We start from the raw sequence: 25,075 nt of genomic DNA, 5'->3' as shown, positions 1-25,075 counted from the left end.
GCTCAAAGTCTTCATATGCACAAAACCATGACATAATAGGTGCCATGAAGTCCTGATGGAACAAATCAGGGACCTGGCATAGGGACACAGGTACAGCTTTTTCCAGAAGAATAGACAGGACAAGGCATTTAGACATATATACTTCCTTTCCACTTCAGGGACAGCTGAGAAGCTGGCTTCTTGACTGCCTGTGTGTGAAAATGAGGAAAGAACAAGATGGATGTCTTGTTTGAGGTCTTTTGGAGAAACTAAATAATGAGAAAAAAGAAATACTTCGGGCTCTTTTTGCTTGAGCAACTCACAGAGATGTTCAAAAGAGCTGGCCTCACCCCTGCAAGGCACTTGAATCACAGAATCACAGAATCACAGAATAGTAGGGGTTGGAAGGGACCTCTGTGGGTCATCTAGTCCAACCCCCCTGCCGAAGCAGGGTCACCTACAGTAGGCTGCACAGGATCTTGTCCAGGCGGGTCTTGAATATCTCCAGAGAAGGAGACTCCACAACCTCCCTGGGCAGCCTGTTCCAGTGCTCCGTCACCCTCAGAGGGAAGAAGTTCCTCCTCATGTTCAGACGGAACTTCCTGTGCCTCAGTTTGTGCCCATTGCCCCTTGTCCTGTCACTGGGCACCACTGAAAAGAGCTTGGCCCCATCCTCCTGACACCCACCCTTCAGATATTTGTAGGCATTTATAAGGTCCCCTCGCAGCCTTCTCTTCTTCAGGCTGAACAAGCCCAGTTCCCTCAACCTCTCCTCGTAGTGGAGATGCTCCAGTCCCCTCACCATCCTTGTAGCCCTCCGCTGGACTCTCTCCAGTAGCTCTTCATCCTTCTTGAACTGGGGAGCCCAGAACTGGACACAGTACTCCAGATGAGGCCTCACCAGGGCAGTGTAGAGGGGAAGGAGAACCTCCCTTGTCCTGCTGGCCACACTCTTCTTGATGCACCCCAGGATCCCATTGGCTTTCTTGGCAGCCAGGGCACACTGCTGGCTCATGGTTAACCTGTCGTCCACCAGGACACCCAGGTCCCTCTCTGCAGAGCTGCTCTCCAGCAGGTCCACCCCAAGCCTGTACTGGTGCATGAGGTTGTTCCTCCCCAGGTGCAGGACCCTGCACTTGCCCTTGTTGAACCTCATCATTGAAGTAGCATAATATCTACTGAACAGCAGTAGAGGAGGACACAGGCAGTTGTCAGGGTCTTGGGATATACAGAGGGCGTTGTTTTCTCAGAAGATGGGGAGATAAGGAGGGATGATACTTGGGCACACGGCTAAACTGGATTTGATTCAGCTAATAATGGGGGGTTTCTTGAGAATCTACGGGTGGAAGGTAGTCTGGGTGAAAGCAGGTATGAAATGACAGACCACTATTTTAAGAAAAGCCTCACTATTATGGATGGACTACAAAAAAACAGGTTTCTAAATTTTGGTAAGCTGGGGTGGAGGCCTCTTGAGAATGTAATTGAAAGGATGAAAGAGTAGGGGGCCATTGGCAGATAATGAAAAAAATACATATTAAAAGTTCTACAACAAGCTGTTTGGGAATAAAGGAAAGAGAAAGCACAATTGCAGACTGATGTGATACTCTGAGGTATTCTTTAGGCACCTGGAAATCAAAGCCTTGCAGAAAACCTGGAAACCAGGACACCTGACTATATAATACAGAAAGATAAAGCAAAATGTTTGGGCATGCAAGGAGTTACAAAGAGCAAGAGGCATAAGGGCAACCAGAAAATGTTGCCAGAACATAAGATGACAAAAGAAGTACAGCTATATAACAGGGAGAGCAAATAACAGACAGCACAAAAGAGGCCAAAATATTGAGTCCCTGCATTGTTTCTGTCTTCACTAAAGACAATAGTTCGTGACCGACACCTAGTCAAATTAGTTTAAATGAGAGAATAAAGGGGCAGGCCAGAGCAGAGAGGGAGCAGTTAGAAATGCTTATCGAAATAGTTGTAGTCAAGGTCTGATCGCATTCACCCAGAAGTACTGAAGGAACTAGTCGCAGTAATGTCTGAGCCACTAGCAGTTGCTTGGGAGTATGAACAGGGTGGATGTTAGGGACAAGAAGGGAATAAATATAATATATTAAATAAATGTAATACATGTCTGTTAAAAGGGGAAAATGAATTATAGGACAGTCAGCCTACCTTTGACACCCAGAAAGAGACTCAAACAACTCAGTGTACAATACATTTACAAACACTTGGAGGATAAGAAGGCTTTAAAACGGGAAACCAAATCACACCAAGTCAGATTGATTTCCTCCTTTTCCCTGATAACTCACATTCATAGCACTCAATAGGCAGTATCTTTATTTTAGCAAGAGTTCTGGCATGACCCTTTGTGACAGTCTTATGAACAAGCTGGAGACTAACTGAAAATGTTATCTGGTTAAGTGTAAGTAAAACAGCTATCTAAAAGAGCACACACAAAAAGTTGCAGACACTCAGTTATGTGACAGACAGAGTGGTTGTGTTATAATGGGATCTTGTGGAAGATCTTGTATATCTGGTTCATGCTTAATAAGAGTGATACGGCTGGTGGAACAGAGAATACACCTACAAAACTTGCAGAGGACTGTGAGGAACAGGGAGGGGAGACCTTCCAGGCAGTTCGGAAACCAGGATCTGAATTCAAAATAGTCTTCACTCCAAATGAAACAAATGACATGGAGTTCAGTAAAAACATATCTAAAGCATTACACTTAGGAAGGGGAAATTAAATGAACATTTACATGATAGGAAATACATGCAATATTTTCAGGAGTACTGCAGAAAAAAAAGAAACTCAAAGTTACGATAGATTTCAAACTCAATGAATTAAGAACATGGTGCTATTGCAAAAAAACATAGGTCTTATTTGGAAACGTGTTCAGAACTAGAGATGGGGGTTAGGAAGTTTCAGCAGAAATCCTGTTTCCAGCTCCAGGCATAATTAAAAAGATAGGCAAATTAGACAGAGTCCGGAAGGAACCAACATAAGTGATAAGAATTTATAGGGAAAGGTGGCAGAGACTGAGCTGACGCCTTCTAGCGAAGGGAGTGCCAAGGGGCATGGTGGCAGGCTTCCGGTGCGTAAGCTTGTCACCAAGAAGGTGCTGGTCTCTTGGGAGTTGGTGGGACAAAGAGAAGTGAGTCTCATTGGCAGCAAAGCAGATTGGGATCCGATAGTGAGGACAAAATCCTAGCTATGCAGCCACTTGAACAAACTCATTAACAAAGGCTGTGGAGCCCTCCCTCCCTGGAAAAGGACTGTATTTTGAACATCTGTAGCAGCAAAAAGTCTACAATAAAACAAGCTAATGTAAACCAAATCTTCATTCAGAGCCAGGCATTCCACCCTGTCTTCCCCTGACAAATGGAAGGATTACTGGTAGTGTGCTTCACATGCTTACACAGCACTGTAATTATCATTACCTACAGATTCATTGGGTTCTGATTTGTCCTCCACTGAATATTGGTATCCTAGTAACACTTTGATTTTTTTTTTTACATAATTTATTTTTATCTTTGCATCGTTTGTCAAACTGCACACAGTAGCAAAGGCTGAGGACCTTTCATGCTATGTAAAGTCTATGTCCTACCATGACAGACAGCCTTTGTTATGCTCTTCAGGATCTCTTGGATCACACAACTTGTAATGCTAGTTCAGAGCAGTCACTTTACCCAGCTTTCCTTCTCTGCCAGCAGCTATTGCCTTGCCAGTATCCTCTCAATGAACAACGAAAACAGAGAACAAGAAAGATTGCTTCAAATAATTTTTGCTCCCTCTCCAAATCAGTTTTGCTCCCTCTCCCTCTACGCCATACAGTTTGGCCAGACCAAACAATATGGGTCTTAATTAGAAAATTATCACTAAGCAAAGAATGTGGTGATTGCTTCCCACATACACATCCAGCATGATACAGCAAAATCTACCATTTCTAAGGTCCATGACTCCCTAGACACACCCTTGTCTTCAGGAAAGAGAGGCACTAATCCTGCAGTGTCCCTAAGCCCCCTCTGAATACCACTTTGTAGCAGGTTTTTATGTTAAGAATTTGCTGCGTGGAGCTTTGGCTTGGGAGGTTGTCTTCAGGACTGTCGCATGTCGTTCTTTGATAGAGGCCAGTGATTATACCAGTTACCATTATCACTTCATTGTGGTGACTGGTATCTTCTCTGTTAATAGTCTGTGTGGTCAGTTGAAATCGCTCCCTGGCTGAAGGGGAAGGTGGCTACAGGAGTGCAGGAATTACTGGGACCTGTGGTGATGGCCAAGATTTACCAGGTGAGACAGGGTGCAAGACAAGTGAAACTGCTCAGCTCTAAGCTTTGCTGTGCTTTCCAGGTCCTACCTTCCCTTTCGGGTTGTTGGGTTTTTTTTTTTCCCCAATCTGAGTCATAACATTACTGCATGGCTAATGAAATCAAACAGTGGAACCTGCAGGCTGGACCTTGAGCACAAGCGTCTTGGAAAAGGAGTGGAACAACTCTCTTGTCATAACTAACTGACTATGGAGCCTTGCTCTCGCCTGCAGTTTCTGCTTGTCTTCATGTTCCTTAAGCAAGCTATACTCTTATTATTTTGTAGGAGAGGGCTTGTTGCTTCAACACCACATCTGCTTCCCTGTTACTTCTCCCAGGTGTGACTAGACAAATCCAGGATCTTCACTGACTGCCGTGAGTGAAGGGACTAGTACATACAGTCATCCTTGTCCTTTCTTGAGGTCCCCCACAAACATTGGCTGGAGAGAAAGCCTGCTTACAACCTGTGCTCTCTGTGGTGGCACTGTTAACGTGTCCTGAGCTCAGCTGATCTACCTTAGTGTCTCACGTCTAATTTTGAGTAGTATAGAATGTCCAGAATTAAATTCTGCCCATACTCTGGCTAGAGGCAGGGACCTCTGCTCATAATTGCTTGAAACTCATGGGAGTGAGAGCTGCTGTTAGACAAAGTATGTCAGATGGGTGTGCCAGGTAGCCACTGATGACTGCATCATTAAAAGCACGCATTTCCTAGGTTATAGAGCTACTTTCTGCCTATGGAAGTTCCTTAAATATACCTTTATTATAGATGGTTTGAAAAGATGTTTAGGGCCAACACTATTAATACTTGGATCAATTACAATCTATTGTATGAATGTCTACCCACAGACATGTTTGCTCAGCATATCTGGACAGTTCGGCTTTTACGAGGATAACATCAAAACAGAGGAATCAAAATTTGATGGAAAAGACACAAGTTTCAGTCACGAATACTGCCACACTTCAGAGATTTCATGTTTGTTGCTTGACACTATTTCTTGACTGAGACACTGAAAGTAGACTCTCCAGACTTGTCCAGGAGCCATCTCTGTTGTGCTGTCTCTGAAGTTTTCTACCATTACATATGGCAGCATATTAACAGGGACTGAGTGCTGGCACATACATCACCGCTACTTTAAATGTATTCTTTTTTGATGCAGGATCAAATGAGTGCAAGACATGAAGAACAGACTTGAAAGAAATGGAAGCTATCCAGATAGATGGCAGAGAAAGAGCAAATGGTGGGGAAAAATTAATCCTATCCTGCCCACATCGTGTCTTAGAAACTGAATTCCTGCTTGCCACTTCAGCATTATTTCTGAATAGCTATATCATCGTCGGTGTTGTCATTATTCATTTGTCTGCAACACAACAGTGGTGAATGATGACAGCACCAGAAGATGCCGTTAAAGACAGTAGTCATCTTGTGCACTGAGCTGTTGTACACAGAAGATAAGATGGTCCCTGCTCAAAAAGCTGAGTTTCTGCTTTGCAGACATTAGCAAAACAATACAAAATCACAAAAGGGATTGTATTCTCAAAACTTCAAGCCAGTCCTCTAAAACTAGGACAGTGCAGTGAACTGGGTTACCTGTTAATGTGCTCCACAGCTGGGATCATGCACATGGTGCTTGGAAACATCAAGTTGCAGAGCTGATACATCCCAGTGCAGCTGCCAGTGTGCTCCCATCCACAATTACTTTGCTGAGTGAGATGAGAAATGTAACAAAGCAAAACAGAAGCTATAAAATTAACTTTATAGAGTCTCTGAGAACCCCCTACTACTACTATGGTCAAAAAAAGCAGATGACCTTGTCCTCAGCTTAGAAAATGGAAAGCAAAGTGGGGGAGTGGTGATAGTGCTGCTGTGCTGCAGGAAGATGACTTGTTTTTGTAAATGTGCTGTACCAGGTTATTATGCTTAGTTAATTTATCTTATACTTTGCTGTAGGTAAAGACACTTGCTCATTTCTTTTTGTTTTGTTGTGTGGGGTGTTTTTCCATCAGAAAATAGTAATCTGCTTTATCAAATTGTAGAATATGAAAGCCAGATGCCTTACATATTCCTTTGAGTGTTATGTGTTTCCCCCCACTTAAACATTATCATTTTTCCTTAATCAAGACAAGAACATTTCCTAATCTGCCTTTTGGCCTCCAAACAAAGATGAAGTTTGGCTCAAACAATGGAGGATTTATCAGTTGTTGGAGCCATATAATCAATAATTTTCAAAGGGAAGTTGTTGATATCTGGACGTTCGCCAAGCACCACTCTCTGGGATGGAGGAATTTTGTAGACAATCTTCAAGGGGTGGAGTGCGCATCTGTCTTTGCACTAAGGACAACTGATGAATAATGATTCAATCCAATAATTTTATTTTGCCATCAGTATTTTTAAAAAAAGTCTGCTCAGGGTGAAATTCTGACCCTTGTCTTGCCAGTGGTGAAACTCCTACAATCTTTATTTGGATCAGGTCTTCACCCATAGTGTATCGCAAGAACAAATTACCTCTTTTCTTTTGTTTCCTGCAAGCTGCTTAGACAAAGGGATATTACTCATTTAATGTGTGTTCTTACTGTAGGGCTATCAGAGACTGAAACCTGTAATGGGAGAATGAAAACAGGCGAGAAACTTGATTTCTAATCAGATGTAAGAAGAGTCACAGTTTTGTGGCAGTGAAATGGTCTTGCTGAATGGAGACGTTGCTGATGCCTGTGTGGCTTTGTCTCAACAGAAGCAGCAGCAGAAAAAGAGCAAAGAAGCGTTGATAAGTAGTCCAAGCACCGTCCACTTCAGGTTCAGCTGTGGGTCATGGTGCACTGACCCCTATTATCTCTACTACTGCAAAAGAGAAGGTACTTAGCAGAGTCTGGTGGAAGTTTTGCTTCAGTTAAGTTAAACCAGAAGCCCCGTGCCTGCAAAGCTGTGGCCAAGAGAGGTGCAAAAATATATCCTGGTCCTAGTTCTTCACTAACTGGGCAGCGCAATTTAATCACAGGGGGATGAAAATGTTTGTATGACATGGCATCATGAAAGGAGGATGTACTTTACACTGTGTAACAGAGGCATTCCCTGACACTAAATATCTACCTACGTTTTTGCCCTGGGCACCACCAAGTAGTCTACATGACTATCTGAAAAATAGGCTAAAAGGGTTAATGGGGTCAGTCTAACCAATTCCCAGAAAAATCTTCTGCCTATTAATAAGCAGCTAGAATAAAACAGAGAAATAAATAATAGCTGGCACTGATTTGTTAAGGACAAATTGCACCAAAGAAATTAAATTTTGTGGTAGGTAGTAGACCGTGTGAATTGAGGGAAGGAATAACTGCCATATGTCACAAATTCAGTAAAAATTTGACACTCCCTAAATGGGCAATCTAAGTAAATAGAAAGAAATGAACTTACCAAAGAGTGGGGACACAATCGGCCAGAAAACTGCTCAGGAAGTATTTATTAGATCTTCACTTAAGGCACTTTTCATAATTTGTATTCGTAAGGTTGAAAAATGTGCATGTATTAATGTTACAGACACAAACCTGGAAGGCTGGAAGGAAGGAGAATTGAGAAGGATCTTGACAAACTGAAGAAATGACCTAGAAATAAGATGCAATCCAATAAGAAGAAAGTTTTACAGTTAGACAAGAGTGATTACCTGCACAAAGACAGAATGAGGAGTAACTGAGTAGGCAAGAGTTCTGCAGAAAAGGATCTGGGACTTGTTGCAGGTCACAAGTTGAATAAGAGTCAACGAGGTCACACTGTTATGAAAAAGGCAAATATCACTGTGGGATGGATGAAGAGAATTATTGTCTGTAGGATATCTGAAGTAATCTTCCACTCTACTCAGCATTAATAAAACCTCAGCTGGAGGCCTGTGCCCAGTTCTGGGAAATGAGTTTCAAGAAAGGTATAGACTGATAGGGAAGAGTTTGGTTTAGAGGTCTTAAAATTGAGGATGTTTCATCTAGAGAAAAGAAAACTGAGGAATAAGATAACAGTCTTGAAATATTTTACAGAAGACTACAAAAAGGAATGGGATGATCTGTCTCCCACGTCAGTGTAGGACAGAACAAGACAGAATGGGTTTAGAATGAAGAAAGAATTAAGCTAAACATGAGAAAAAAGTTTTTCTAACTCTAAGGGTAACGATGTACTGAAGTCTATCATTGGAAGCCTTTTAAGGCTCAGTTATGCCAACCACTGAGGCACAGGTTCAGTAGATGCTGTCTTAGGATGCGAGTAAGAACTAGATGATTTTCACAGGTCCCTGCAAGCCTTGTTGTCTGTGATGCTGTGTTCATTTAGAAATGCCTGAGTTATTGAGGCAATATATATTATCAATACATTGTAACAAAATTCAAATATTTTATACCCATATGAAAACCATGTGTTCCAACATCTGGTTTTGTAATAGCTGTTGTAATAAATTTTACCTGTTAGTGAAGAGGTTGCATACATTTTCCCCTTGCCGTACAAAGCAGCGTTTTTCATTAGTACTTTCCAAGGCTCCATTTAGGGCAGTATCTTCTGAAACAAGCTCACTTTCTGACACCTGCAGATGCTTTCGTTATTTCTAACAGTTTTGAAGAAATACCATTGAAACCCCTTTAGTTTTAGTATGACTGAAAAAGCCAGAGAGCTTTGTCTACTGCTTTAAGAAGGCAGTGACTCATTTTCTGAGCATAAATACACCAGTAATACCATAGCAGGCAGTGGAGAGAAGGTCCCTTAGATCATCTAAGCCAACCCTTGCTAAGGCAGGGCTGTTCTTTACAGAGCATTTTATAGCAGTTTTTAATGATTGCTACATACAATGGTTGCATATGGCTGGAGGGTAACATTAGCTTGACACGCAGGGTGATATGAGCAGCCCTTTTATGTTTTATGGGTTGCCTGTCATGCTGTTGCTCTTATATAGTTCTTTGAACACTGTATATAAAGTACATATGCCAAAAAGAAGCTATGTAGTCATTCCAAAAGAGCAAGGGGAAGGGCAGGAAGGAAATACCTGTCTGTTGGATACATCAGATGAAAATCACTTCGTTAATAGTGTGTTCAAAGGCTAAAGGGGAAGGATGCTTGCAGCCAGCTATCTCTGAACTCTTGAAAAGCAACTCACACAAATACATCAGCATAACTGGACGTGAGGATCCTCTCTGCCAGCACTCCAGATGATGGGTCTGTCTGCATCATCTGCTTCCACCATCAGTTTCAAACAGAGGTAAGTCAGTGTCCAGAGCTAATCCTGATTTCCATCGCTGTGGAGGAAGGATCTGGACCATTTTTCTCTTTTAGGTCTTGCCAATCTAGTTATTATCTATCAGTACCTAAGAGCTCAAAAATGTGGGAGTGTAGGGTCATATCAGCTGTTAATTTGTTTCATGTTTCACAATCTGCAATGGCAAGAAAGGAGCACTTATGGCACAAGAGACTTTTTTCTGTATGTGTCTGTATACACAGATACTGGGCCATCATCAGACCATTACAGCTATCTACTATGGTCACCACCACTGCCATGGGAGCTAAGTTCAAGGGAGCAATGGGCGATGCAGACCCTAGATGTGCCTGCTAGACTTGGCTTCCCTGCCCAGGCTGGCTGAACATCATCCTACATCATTGCTTTTGGCAGCTCACAAGTACCATCTCACCTGATGTTCTTTCTGCAGAAGCTACGGGTCCTTCCTGCTATGGTATCAGAGAGGGATGACAAGGATGTCACCCAGCAGCAGTGGCAGCCCGGGCAGGTCCTTCCTCTGCCATTGCCAGTTGCTGCAGGTGTTATCCTACACCCTCCCTGTGGCACTACGACTGCTCGTGTGGCTGGACTGGGGAACTCTGCTGGCTTAAAAATAACCTTTTCTTTTGCTGAACTATTTTTGACTCGCATCAGTTCCCCAGTCCGGGTCACCATGTAGCTGCATGAATAGTCATGGCAGGATGTGCCAGTGTATTTGTGGGGTGGAAACAAATGGCTGGAGGAGGAAGGGAGAAAGCCTAATTGTGGGGAGAAGCTGCTAGGAAGCTTCTCAGAGCTTCTGAGCAGGCATGATGTGTGTCCTGACCCAGGGTCTCCAGCTGGAGGAGGGCCCAAAAGGCTGTGTGCTGTGTGGTAAAGACACCTGGACAGCATCCAAGGTGCAGCGTTTTTTGTTGCTGGTTTGTGGTTTGGGAAAGCTGGGTGGCAGAACCTTTAAAGCCATCAGGAAGTTGGACAATGTGCCTTGTCGCTGGCTTTATCAGCTGCTTTGCTTATGTGGTACATATGGGCTTCATATAAATCTGGTGATATGCCAGTTTACTGTATGATTTTGTGAAATTTACAGCCTTTATGTATAACTGATATCCTCTATAGTGTCTAGTATCAGCTGTTAGAAGCTGCAACTCATGCTTAAGTGTATAAAGTAAACAGTTCAGATTAGGTGAAAATTGAATTGTCCCACAGGCTGATTAAGTATGAGCTGACCGCAGGAGAGCTTGCTCTGCAGGTTATCAGCCTGAAACAAGGCTGCCGTGGGGAGTTGCCTGTGTTGTCCAGAGCAGGGCTTGTGAGCCAGCCCAGGTGGCGAGTGGAAGATTTTCAGACTGTGTTAGAGTAAACAAGGATCAGGAAGCATGGTGCAAAGCAAATGAGGGAGACAGAGAAAAATCAGCTGCTTGTGTATGTTCAGGAGTCAGTCAGTGCAAGCCAGGTCAACATCCCTCAGAGCTGCTACAGCAGCAGGGAAATTACTGCCCAGAAGAGGAGAGCCCAAGCCAAGACACAGCCCAGCAGTGCCAGGAGTGACCCGTTCCCAGGCCAGCCTTCCTCTCACCTGAGGGCACCCCTCAGAAATCGGGGTGCTGCACCAGCCCCAGTCCTGACAGCAAAGATACCCCGACTCTCCTGAGTTAACTGCAATAAGCAGCTGCCACTATATCCAGTTACTACACTTCGACTGGAATCGTGTTTCACACCTGCCCTACCTACAGCCTTGTATTTCCAAACTTGCAGCCAAATCTCTTGCCTGAATTCTGGCTGAATAAACCATTGCCTTGTTCTGCCATGAAGGCTGTCTAGTCTTGCAGAGTGAAATGCTGCTGCAGAAGTACCAGTCAGATGAAGTGACGTAACATCACCCCGAGGGGACTGCACCCCAAGGCACGTGCAGAGCCAGGCACTTCATCTTACCCCATGCTGTGTTTTGGAAAGAAGTTCCTGCTGCCAGGCACGTCCTTTACCCCACCCCATTTCTTTTTGCTGCAGAGAAATGAAATACCATCCAAAACTGCAGGCAAATCCCCAAACTTCCAAGAAGAAAACTCTGAAAAATGTGATCTAAATAGAAAACGGAAATTGGAATGGTATTTTGGATGGGGTCTTACTGGAAACTTATCTTCTTGCAAGTGGATCCATGGCAGCATTGTAAATAAACCTTGTGATTTCCTCACCTTTCTGAAAGGTGGCTAGCAAGGAAGTGGCAAATAGATGTCTTTTTAATTTATTACATGTTTTGAAGTAAAATTTTTAAAGTTTAAGTTTTCAGTTTAAATTGTGTTGTGAGGTGCTCATAAGGAAGCCCCATCTGAACCCTTAAACAGTATTTTGGATAGAAGGTATCCTTCAGACAGGTCTCAGAAGCCCATGGTAAAGCATCTCTCAAAATCTCACTGCTCAAGGGTGCCAGAATGAACGCTTAGCAAGCTCACCCGTGTTCCTGAATTCTTTTGCTTCAAGAAGCTGCTCCAGCATATCAGGACGCTGTGATCAGCACGATGGCAGTTGACACAGTGGGGACCATATTGCTAATCTCCCCATTTTGCAGAATACATGTGTTCTGTGGCGTATTTTCTGCTCTGAATCAGGATGTTTGGGACTTCAGATCAAATGTTCTTACTGAGAGAGTCAGCCAACTAATCTCCATGCCAGGAAATGAAGCCATCTGATGTCCCGAGGTGAAGCTATAGGAGGGTGTAGGAGTCCAGAACAACTTGAAATCTGTTTTCTAAATAAATCCTCATTGGTTTGGAGTCTTTGAGCAGCATGGGTAGAGTCCCTATCCTACCTTGATTAATATTGCCTTGTTCTTATTTTCAGACATGATCAGGGTGATAAATGCAGAATCTGCTACATACAGGTAGGGTTTTACAGACTTTTATCTTTCTAAGACAGCTTGTAAAAATCTCTGTGTGCTGTCTGAAGGCGAGAGAATAACACTTAATACTGGCAAGCTGCAGTCTGTGATTCTACCTGTGGATCTTCTGTATTTGCAATATTGGAAATAAAGATCCTTGAGACAGAGAAGTGTGTACCATTTGTTTGGCTCTAAGGGTAAATTGCTAATGGCAATGACATTAACCTCAAACAAATGAAAACTTTCAGCTAGATGAAGTCTTTTAAGATTTTATCTTGTTAGCACTATAGATCTTCACCCTCCCATCTTTTGGAGAATGAGGAAAGTCCGAAAGTAAAAACCCTCTCCTCTGGATTGCGAAGACATTTCTACTGCCTTGAAGCTCACTTCTGAAAAGAGTACCTCTGCAAGATAAGTAAGAGCCCAGGACCTGCTGGCATGGACAACTTGTGCTTCCCAGCGCAACACAGTGGGGACAGTACCCGGAAACCATACAGTTTCCAAATGGAGAGGTGCGAGGGGAAGATTTATAGGACTTCGTATGCAAATATGAGGTGTCTGTCAGTAAAATTTGATACAGAGCTCTCTCTCCCTTTGATGAAGGGAGCTTTTCTTTGATGAAATTTCTAAGCTATTTCCCAGATGATTCAGGCAGTATGTACCAGGACCAGAAAGAGTACTGAGGCCATTGTTTATAATGGTCTTATTTAGAAGCAAACCATCGTGAGGCTACTTCTCGTTTAACTGCAGCCATTGAAAACTTCGATTTCACATCTAAGTCTGTCAGATAGGGTCCCAGTCACTGTCCAGTGGATACTTACATTCCTCCACTGACTGCAGAAGGCACCACATGGTTACCTTAGTACGAAGACACGCAACAGGAGTTGACCAAATCTGGCTGCTGCTGGTGCCAAAAGGGGAAGAAGATCCTGTTCCCTCCTCTGAGTCCTGCTGCTGACTCCAGTTTCCGTGTCAGCCTACCTTGTTCAGCTCTGGCATCCAGCAAACCCCTCCGCAGGCCAGCTCGCCTCAGGAACCCAGGTGAAAAACTAAAGGCATCAGAAGACTGTGCATAGCTGTCTGGCAGTTTCGTGAGCTGAACTGGTCCATGGAAGAGCCCAGGGAGTTGCTGAGCCGGTGCTGTCACATTACACCGCCATGATAAGATGATACAGATATATAAGAGCAGTGAGGTCACCTGCTTGCAGTTTTTCATAGGACATGTGAATAATTTTGGAGGAATTTTGACAATTTAAAGAAGCAGGATGTAGATGCCCCACCATGTGGAGCTGCTTGGAGTCTGACAGGGAATTTCTGTGCACAGGAGCCAGTTGCTCAGGGTAAAGATGCTGGGGAAAGATGCTAAAGTTTCCAGCCACATTTCTCTTGGTTTGTATAAGGTCTCAGAGGACAGTGGGTCTGCATGCATGGCTTATGCTGGCGCAGAGATCGAAAGAGCCAACTTTGTTCAAACCTGAATACGTACTAGGGACTTCTGGTGATACCAGAATGCTGTCTCTGCAATTAAGAAGTCCAGTTAAGGACTGAGGAAACGGCCGATCTTCTGCTAACTGGGCAGTCTCCACTACCAAAGCTGAACCTGCAGGACACAGGGACGGTGCATCAGCAGCGAGGGGCACCAGCAGTGAGGTCAGGTCATCTCTGCCTCGCTCCATACACAGCTCGTGGAGTTGTGTCCAATGCCTGTGTGAATGCCAGCAGCACCGTTCTGGAGTCTCAAACCACCCTCACCTGGAGAAACTGGGAGGATTTCTGGACTCTATACTGTAAAGGGCCTGGAAAAGAAGACCTCTGTCTTTTTTGCCTTTGAGGTTTACACTCTTTTTTCCCCTTATCAACAGAGTTTTGCCAGAGCAGAGAATGAATTTCACCATCAAAACTTTAGACAGCTGTATAAAAGAAGGAGGAGAAGTATTTTTCCGAAAAGGGAGCTCAGATGTTTCTGCCCAAGGCAATTCAGGATCAAAAGAAGGACACATTGATTTCTCAAATAAAAGCATATTCAAATGAGAGTCCCTTACTCTTTGGAGTATTTTAGAAAATGATTTGCAGATGGCACATCTCTCTGCGGTGTGACTTCTTCTTCCAGACGCAGTAAGCATTTTAGCATGTCCACGGTTTAGAGGCATTGCAGCCTGAAGATTTATGTTCCAACTTCGTAAATGAACATATTACGGCAAGTACCTCCTAGGTAAATAACAGCAGTTTCCTCACCAAACGATCAAAGGAAATGCTAACAAAACCCTGCCACTGGCACAATACAAAGTACCCGTTTATCAGCTATCTGCAATTATTTACACAAGAAGGTCCTGCAGAGCCCGCGGAGACACATGGTGCTGGCTGTGACACGTGGTCACATGCACCTGGAGCTGAGGGGCAGCAAGAGGAGCCCAGCCTCTGTGTCCCCTGGAGACAAACCTGCATGAACGGCGTTGGTGCTGTTCTGGGAATGCTGCTCAATGAAAAAGTCTGTTCCGAGCGCACTAGTCCATACAGATCAATAGCAAAATGCATGGATTTGGCAAAACACTCAGAGAAGCACACCTTTCACAAATACAGGCCATATCTTTACATCCTAACTACGGCTTCCAGATGTATCTCAGAGCACGCAGAAATTATTACTAAGATAAAAATCATATTTCTTTACTGGCCTCTATGTCCTGTCTTTGTCAGCTGTGTTGTCACCGTGATTTATGTACGTAACTTTTGCTCAGTTCAATGAGTGAAAGCTACGCATGTGAAAAGATGAGATATATAATTCTTGAGGTTAACCATGACCAAATCCTGCCAAGTGTAAAACTGAGTTTGTTTTAAGAAGGGTTGTTAAATAGTAATAAATTGTCTCAAAGCTGTGTCTTTGCCTGAACAGTCTTCTGAAAAGGCACTCTACAATTTTTATTATTTGTGCATGCATATTAAGTGAAGACCAATAACGCACACAGACATACACATGCAGTGGTTGGAGCAGTTCAGTAAATGGCAGTATGGCGTAAGGAGATATTTAACAGCAACAAGTTATAGATGGCGTGTCTTGAAATGTGCCTCGTCACGTTTTGGGATGCTGGTTCGGTACTCACGCAACAGGAGGAGGACTGCCTGCGGAACCAGCAGCAATACCTTCTTCTCTGCATAGAAACTTGAGGTTTTACTCTGGGTCTTCCCTCCAAACGCTAACTCAACTTTCTAATGCGCATTTCTGTGAAACAAGGTCGCAGTCTCGAGGGCGGCATGACATTCGTGTGCATGCAATTCAGACTGCTCCAGCAAGAATATATGCCAGTGCTTTGGGGAAAGGAGGTGTTTTTCATTTCAGTGTGAAAACCCTCATCAATGTGCTAGCATGTGTGGAGTCTCAGGAGACTGTTTGGCAGGAGAATTATACAGAAAAAAACATACTACAGCCTCTTGAGAAGGGAAATCTATTACAGGTGTGTTAGGTAGAAATACTTGAAAAGCACGTCACTAAATGATTAAAAAAAACCCCTAGCAATACCGTCTCGGTGCACAGAAGTAGCAAGAACCCAATTCAAGGCCCAGTGCAGCTAGCAGGTAGGTGCCCACAGAGTTCATGGATCCTGAATCAGGACCGCGAGGGCTTGTATCTTGATCAGCCAGAAACAAATGCGTTAGCAGAAAATTCTTTTCACTGTCAGTAATGAATTTGTTGACAGATATTATGCAGAACTGGATACAGACATGGCCTGTACATGAATGATTTAACCAAAAATTACAACATACACCCTTTCAGAAGACTGTACGATGAAAATAAACATCTACAGTGAGAACAAAAGTGTCTCTGAGCTCCACGATTCATCACGTTTCAAAGGAGACTTACACTAAGAAAATTTACATCTGAAAATGTCATGGCTATGCTCTCGTAGACTTAGTCTTAACGAAGAATAACATTAAACCCTTGTTTTATCTAGAAAAACAGCTTTAAGTAGCAAAGCAAAATAATTATCAGGCTAGTTTCTCCTCCACGTATGGCAGTTGCAAAGATTTATAGACTAATTCTGCAGGCTGGATTTTTTTTCCATTTAAACTACAGCTACCAATGAAAGCAAAGTTTTTCAGCAAGAGAGAAAATAATTAGAGATTATATTTGAAAAAACGATTTGTAGTTTACAGAAAGAAGTACCTTTGAAAAATGACCTGGGGGTTGTAACTATGCACAATTGTTCTTAGGAGCCAGCAGCTGGAAAGCGGCTGGCCTAACCTGTTTCTCCTGAGTGCAAATCCTCCACTGACGCAGTGGAAGGGGCTGGGTAACGTCCGTGCTGGAAGGGGATGGGCAGCAGCAACCTCATAGCTGGCTTTACGCGGTGAAGGAGCAGGAGTCTGGCAACAGTGTAAGGAAAACTAAAACTCCTGACTGATCAAACACTCCTTTCTTACCCAAGGTAGGGAGTAAAGCGCAGAGATCAGGAAAGCCAGGAATTCTCGCTGCAGCAGTGAAGTAACTCTACAGCTAAGGGGAAATGGACTGCTCTCATTTTACTGTTGTCTAATTCTGCTAGGTTTGCTATTTCTGTGGATAAAATGCACTGGGAGGACAGGAAAAAACAAGACAATGTATCACTTTTCCTATTTTTGAATGTTTCATGCTTTCTTATTTAACATATGAACTGCAGAAAAGTGGTCCTTTTTGCTCCATTTTTCAAATGCAGTTAACCCATCTTCTCTCAGGTCTGACAGACACCTGGTTGCCGAAGAGTTTGTTCTCTTCCAGACATACTCTGTTCAGGTGGACTGGAGCTGGTATGGGGTACCTTACACTCCCACCTTACACTCCCAGTTTTTGCTTCTATGTAGCGAGTTTGGAGAGTCAGTCCTGAAATCAAGTAGGTCTCTGAACCTGCTACGATCTCTGTGGAATCAGTGTTCGCTCCCCAGTAAAGGTATGTTTGTTTATCATTGTGAATGCAAACACCACATTTCAGGGACACCTTGTTTCAAAGCTTGTAGCCTCTGGGGACATTTAGTTTACCATAATAAACAAGACCTTTTTCAGTCAACCATGCCTGACAATGTTGAAATTAATTTTAGCCACCTGCTGTTTCCATAAATATACAGTTTAGGTTCTAAATTGTCACTTCTGTCCCAGCAGTCTCAATGAAAATCGATAAACGTTTTATTTCTAAAATTGAAATAAACTTACCACAATAGCATGCTGTATTGTAACTTTGTAGTCGATTATCATTAGTCTTACTCAGAGTGAAGTTAGACATTCCCAGCCTGTATTTATGATCAAGGATGCTTCAGAATAATGTATATAAATTGAGTTTTATTGATCATTGAACATCTGCTGGCACTTAAGTATGTGGACTCATAAGCATGAACATAAGTTTTGCAAGTTTGCATTTTTTGATGCTTATAAAATTATAATTTATAATCAAGTACACTGTGTTTTCTTTATCACCTTCATAAAGATAAAGTAATGTAAGCAGGGGCTTGGATTACAAGACCATTACAAGATTGCAAAGACTTAGGATTTTATGATTTATGGAAGAAAAATTTCATTTTTCCCTTACATCTGACACCACTTAATTGCATTTTGCCTGCTGTGGTAGAGGAGATGTGCCAAACTGTGATTATTGCAAGCAAAATTGGAAGTGCTATGAAATACTGTTTTCTTACGGCACATCCATGGTCAAAGATGGTGGGCAAATGTCTTTCTGATCATACAGTTCTGACCCATCCTTTCCAACACTGACTAATATAGAACACATGCCTGTGCTGATGCAGACCCTTTTTATAGTATGTGCACTTCACACACAACTGTCACTGATATTCAGACCCTTTTGTGCAAGTACAGCTTGAGCAAGGAGTTGGGAGGGGCGAAAAGGATAGTAGTGGAGAGAAATAAAACAAGAGGATGTGCATCCCTTATGGATGTGGGTACAAGGAAGGTCTCTGCACAAGGTGGGTGCTGGGAAATTATGTTCTTATATGAAAATGTGGGTCATAGGAACAGAAAGCACTTCATGAAGAAAGAGCCTTTGTCTTGTTTCCCAGAGTTATCAAGCCTCTTTTATGCGGCCCAACCTGATAAAATTTTCTCTTTATTTCCAAAGTTGAATGTGAGCTAAACCAAACACGCTAGCAGCATGTCCAGGCATGGAAGCAGTAATGTTGGCCCCTCTGAGTTTACAGACCTGCTCCTCTGCTGGTGTAGGTCTGACCAGCTCCAGGTTTGAGCAAGAGGATTCCTGAACCAGGTGTTAAACACGGGTTTTGCTATGTAAGGGTTACCTAGAAAAGTCAAAGCGTACTGGCAGATGTGACTGTGAGAAGATCACTATTTCATAGGGGTCTGGGGTATCTGAGGTGAAGAAAGAACTGACTTATATTCAAGACATAGATTTTGTAAGAAACAGTGGCCTGTAACAAGTTTTACACTTAGCTAACTAAATCAGACTTTAAAACACTTGGGTAAGATGGTCTTTTGTGGATAACAACTAACAATCTTCCATCCTTGATTTTTAGGATGTAAAATAACTGTCAAAACCTACTACATACTGTTGCCCATATTTTTAATGAGAAATTCACCCTTTGATCACCATCATGACAATGCTGATAAATTCCCAGGATATTTTTTCCCTCACACCTTCTCTTTCCTGCCCCCACGTGTGTCCGGTGCCTAATCGCGACTGCTCAGGAACTGAATCCTGCAGATTTAAATACTGTAGACCGAGATAAAGAGGTTAAACACCGCATCTTGACTCCTGCACAGCCAACTCCCGCACCGAGGTTAGGGAGTGTGTCACTCAACGGCCTCACTAGAGGGCAGCCGATAAAACCTCTAGTAATAAAATTGCAAAAGCTGAATGTCTCTCTTTTTTTGACCCCTGAAATTGCTGCCGGCAACTCTTCCTCTGGTGCTTTGTGTTCGTTTTTAACATGTAGAGCTGTAGAGGAGGATCCACTCACCTCTTTAGATCCGTGGGACTCTGCAGGCCTGATGGAGCTGGAAATTCTTTGTTAGGCTTTGAAAATGCATGAATGTGAGACAACGCTTGATGCTGCACAGGATTACGGTTACTCTCCTACCCCCACTTTGTTTCCATGACTCCCTAAAGGAAACATCACAACGTACAACAAGATATGGACACTGTAATATGTAGTGCAATCTAAGTTATTTGCCATAAAATTGCTTCTTAAGTAGTTATTAAATTTCAGATGTACCACAGTATTTCTTTTTTTTTTTTTTCTGTAGTCCTTGTAATAAATTGCAATCTTAAGTGCCTCAAGGTTGTCTCTCAGCTCTGGTTTCATAAATGCTTCCCAGTACCTGTCCTATCCTGTAACACCAAAAAAGAAGTATGCTATATGCTTTCCAGAGGAACACAAGAACAAGATCCCAAGAGCTTCCAAGATAAATACATTCCTCAAATTCCATACATTCACCACGTAGTTTTATTGGGCAAAAAAATCGTTTACAAAATTTTCTGTAGTTCTGAGCTGAGATACATTTTCTATCCCTATATAAATGTCTTTATTTACTTGATTATATATCACACTGCTATGCAAAAAAAAAAAAGCACGTGTTTTCTCCACTCTTCATATACCAAGAACAATGTCTATCTAAAATAGCCCTTTAAAACATAAACTGTTTCAGAATTAAATACCACTTGATATTTATAAAGTACATTCCTCTGACTGTGGCTGCTAAACACACTGCTCGATGCAGCAGTTCACTTTTTAAGTAATTCTGACTTCCCCTAAGGCAACTAAACGTATCAGGACCTACTGTAATATCCTAAATCCAATCCTGTTTTATGTTACGTATTCAAAGCCCCTATTTCTTCAAAGGCAAAGATGGACAAAAAATGCTAAGCTGGAATCTGATAGTTAAGGGTTCCTCAGAAAATCTGGTTGATGAAATCAAATTTATTGTATAAGTTTCCATTTCACATCAACATAGTAAACACTATTTGTTTTTCAGTACCGATGAATATAGCCGAGTGAGCAATTAAACACAAATTTTCTCCTTTCTGTGTTTGCATAACAGCTGCACTTAGTTTGCAATTTCATCAGATTTGTTCATTACCCAAACATAGTTAACATTTTTTGTTCATGAGGGTAGTAACTTGAGTCTTTGTTTGTTAATCAGTTAAGAATGCTTGGTCCTTTTTGTTTCACGCGTGTACGTGTGTGTGTGTGTGTGTGTGTGTGTTGCACACAGAATTGCTACCAAGTTGATTTTGCCTGTGATAACAAAGGTCCTGAAATACTGGCTGTGCTTCTTGGTTGGGTGATCCTATCTCATCCATCAGGAGAACAGCCTGAAGATACTATCGAAACGGTAGTTTATGGAGCAGAAACAAATAATACACGATCAGAGATTTCATAAAATGTTATATTGTTTTCCTCCTTCTCTGCACCCCACAGACTTTTCTCAGAGTGTCCCTCTTAGAGCAGGAAATGGTAAGGTTTATTGGCTGGGAGATGAGTTTAATTCAGTTCTTACTCGTTGCATTCACACAAAATAATTGAATGCGCATGCAGAGTCTGGTTTTAAGGGGGTACAGCCAGGCCCTTATCTGATTCACCTAAAGGTCTCCTTGATAAGGAATTGGCAATGAATTTCAAAAGCCTAGTTGCAGCCTTGTCTCAAGCAGTTTTCCACCCAGAGGCGGGACTGAGTCAGAGGCAGAGTTAAGATGGTTCAGGAAATACATAGTGTGATATTTGTGGCGCGTGTATTTAAAAGATCTTGAAAAGTTGAGGTCAATTACTTGCTGACATTTTTTTAATATTTGTATATATTTAAATACTTACTAGCTGTAGTACTCATTTGGTATATGGGAGACTATATAGTATGTTTACTAGAAAGTAGAATGTAAGGGACTGCTGCTTTGTGTTTAATGCTTCTGTTCTTAGGAAGACAAGGATAATGCAGAGTCCACCAAAGTCTCTACCATCTCTCCAACTGTAACTGTGGCAGTAGCCCAGGGGATACCACTAAGGAGGTTTAAATCCCCACCAGTCTGCTCAGCTCCATGCCTCAGCTGCCCAGCTATGCGGAGCTTACAACTTGCTTCCAGGACCAGCTCCAATAATTCAATGTGTACAACAGTATTACAAATTCAGGGATTTTTTTTTTAGTAGTTATTATTGCCATAGTAATATCGCATTATAGGACTGTAGCAATAATAATTCTCTTTAGTCATGCCCAATCTTTCCTCCCTTTCTCTTGACCTCTCCTTGCTAAGGCATGAGAACCCAACAGGGAATGGCATCCCATGCCAAAAGAATCCTACCCGTTGTCCAATGGCCCCTTTCACACAGCTCAAAACAGTCTAACCTGTTTTCTTCATGTAGGAAAAATGGTTTAATATAAAGAGACCAGAACTCAAGGTAAAATTTCCATGTTCATTCAGCCTGTTCATGATGTGAACACTTCTGCCACGTGCAGACCCAGGTTTGGGCTTCCACGTGACTCGGTGCTCAGGAAGAGTTTGTGCATGCATGGACCCTTAGAGCAAGTCAGTGACCAGAATTAAAAATTAAACACAGTAGCCTTGACTACACAGCTCCACATCTGGAAATCTTGACACATGTCCTCGGAAGAGGGGCCTTATTCGCTTGGCTGCAGTGCGAGGTGACGCTCCCTCCCAGCCTCATAGCAGGAGGAGGAACGGCTCTCCGCTAAGCATGCTTCGTTAACTCTGAACACACGCTTCTATTTATTTAAACCAGATGGATGCGTTTTATATTTTATTATGTTTCATACAACTGAGGCCACCGTAAATGCTTGCTGTGCGTCTATGCATATTTTAGTTTCCTGAAGCAATTTTCTCTTATGTTTCAGTTAAGTACAAGCTCCACAAAATGCGTTATTAATTACAGACGTGGGTTGCCTTATGCAGTATGGTGTGTTCCCTCAGCACATTCACTTAAACGTCTGTTGTGAAACAGTCATGCATGTAGTGGTATTTTATCCATAAACTGTCTGAAATAGAAGCCTTTATAATTAAACATTGATTAAGCTTAAATTCTGCAAAGAAAATGCTCAGTTTTGGGAACAATATTTTCCATACCCAGTAGCTGCTTCATAACATGCTGAAGACCCATTCATTTCACTGGGAATACTCGCATGCTTTCAGTTAAGCTTGTGCTGATACATCTTCCTGTAGCACTGAGACAGGCAGTGAAAATCCCAGTGATTAGGATCCACTCCATCTTTTATGTCTAAGAAATAGCCTGCTGACTCCTGACAACCACAGTGACAACTGGATTGACACTCCCAACTCACTGATGCAGAAACCTTTGAATCCCTAAAAAAATGCTTATTTTAAGCCAAGTTCACCTTCCTATTGACCTTCAACAAGTAACCCACAGATGAAGGAGTATACAATTTGTGACTAATTCCATTTTCTATAGTGGTCTGTATTACTTTCCAAATATCTATGCTCATCTGCTTTGGGAAAGTGATGACAGAGTGAGACAGACACAGATGAGCAGAATACACTCATAATAAGAAGGGTAGTAATCAAATTCAGAGATGTGATGTTATTTTCAGGGGTGCCTAAAACTTTTGCTTTTTGCCAGTCTGCCACAAATACCCACTTATAATTAAGACAGAGGGTGGGTCAGTGGTTAATTGTCTCATTAACCAATAATTCCTGAACAGACAGTAGGGAAAGATGTAAGCTGATGAAGAAGAAGGACTCAAGGCACTGCAGTGCAGCCTCTTCACTGCTTCTCACTGTACTACGTAATCTCCACTGCAAAGTGACTGCTCGAATCGGATTGATTTTTCCTCTAGCAGAATTGATGATATGAGGCCAAAGAAGTAAAGAATCTGGCCCAAGAGACTTTTAAAAGCCTGCCAGTCTAAAGCAATATGGGAATCATCCTATGCCTTGACTGCATCTTCACAGACCACTTAATTATACCCTGACGTCAATAGAGTTGCTGTCATAAATGCTGTCTGTGACAAAATAAATGTTTATCACTGCTGCACGTTGTAAAGCAACCCCAGATTATTGTTCATTTATTAGCGTTAGGTTATTGTCACTAGGTTACGGTGCTGTGAGTGTCTCTGATGCAATACAGCAAACTAGATCTATGGGGATGGCTCTCTCAAGTGCCTAAATACCAAGCATGGAGGTTCCTGAGATGTGCAGTGGAGAAAGGAGGTGAAACAGTGCATTTAAGCTAGGTTCCTGCCCTCATTGAGCTTGGCAGACCCTCTCTCCATCAGTTAAACAGAGACAAGCCTTTTAACTGCCCACACTGTGTGAGGAACGACCCCTGCACACCCATCCTGAACAGCTTACTGCCCAAAAGCAAGAGTGCGTGTGGGTAGAATTGAACAGCGTCAAACTGGGAGCTGACTGTTGCCAAGGTGGATTTCCAGCTACAAAAAGAGATCCAGACACTGTGTCTTCATGATGCTTCTCTCCACCAGCCAGCCCAGTTGTCACTGTCAAATCAGAGTTACGAAGCTGATGCTCAGGTCTGGTCACCCTTAGCTCTTTTCCCTACCCTCACCTCCTGCTCACATCTCCTTCCGCCTCAGGCAGGGAAGGACCAGGAAGCAGCCATGGAACAGGCTGGGGTGCTGGCTTTTGAGGGGTTCACAAGGTTTAAACAAGATTGTCTTTTCCTTAGCAGAGATCTGGCACATCATGCGCAGCATCCTTACACCAAGAAGCAAGACATGCCAGAGACTCCATGAATACCAGGCACTGTAGGCACCTGCAGTACCCAGCTCTGCCAAATTGAGAGATGGCTAAATGGCGATAGGAGAACCCACTGCAACAAAACACCAGCGATAAGCAAGCGCCGCCCACTGCCTGCTGCCCCTGCGCACCCCTGTGCCAGCTGCTTCCCTCACCCCATCACCCACAGCATCTTCCTCCAAGGGACCTTCTCAGCCTTGGCAGCCCCCTGTCAGCAATGGCCGTGCTGAGGGTGCAAGCCTGTGATGCCACGGATCTTCCCTGCACGACGCAGGGAACAGCCTGATGAGAAGGGAAATGTCAATGACTATAAAAACGGAGCGTGGATGTCACACTCTGGTTTCACTTTTTCAAGACAGGCGAGCTGTCTGCAGGTGTGTCCCCTCGAGAGAGAACACATACCTGTCCCATTTCTTGCTCCTGTGCCCCCGCCGCAGAGCGGGTGAGCGGATCCCTAATGAAAACCTGTGGTGCATCACAGATCCTGCCCAATTTCTCCAGACTCTCTTGAAAATCTTGTAGTTTTAAGCCAGTCTGCTATGCTCATCACAAGATCGAGATGCCAGCCTAGAGGACAGTGATTGCAATGAGGGGACACGTGTTTGCACAGCAGTGCTTGAACATCCCATCACAGCTTGTGTGCTGGAGCAGTCAAAGCTCAGGGCTGACTACGGACCGCAGGAATGGAACGGAGAAGCAGGACGCTGTGTTCGAGGTCTTTTTGCCCCACGCAGGAGGCGTTACAGCAGACCTGGGAGGGGTATTCCCACTGGCAGCCTTTTACAGTGCAGCTTTTCCACTCAAGCAGATGGCTTACCCACTTCTCTGCTACCCTGTCACCATCTGGTTTTGTGAGGGCAAACTCCAGTAAAGTCAGGGGAGTTATCCTACAGCTACAGGAGGGTTGCACAACAGAACTAGTATTTGGTGTTACGACCCCCATCCACCATTTTTACCTGGTA

The sequence above is a fragment of the Opisthocomus hoazin genome, chromosome 4, assembly GCF_030867145.1.
Source record: "Opisthocomus hoazin isolate bOpiHoa1 chromosome 4, bOpiHoa1.hap1, whole genome shotgun sequence".
NCBI lineage: Eukaryota > Metazoa > Chordata > Aves > Opisthocomiformes > Opisthocomidae > Opisthocomus > Opisthocomus hoazin.
The sequence above is the reverse complement of the archived record's forward strand: the minus strand, read 5'-3'. Positions refer to the sequence as shown.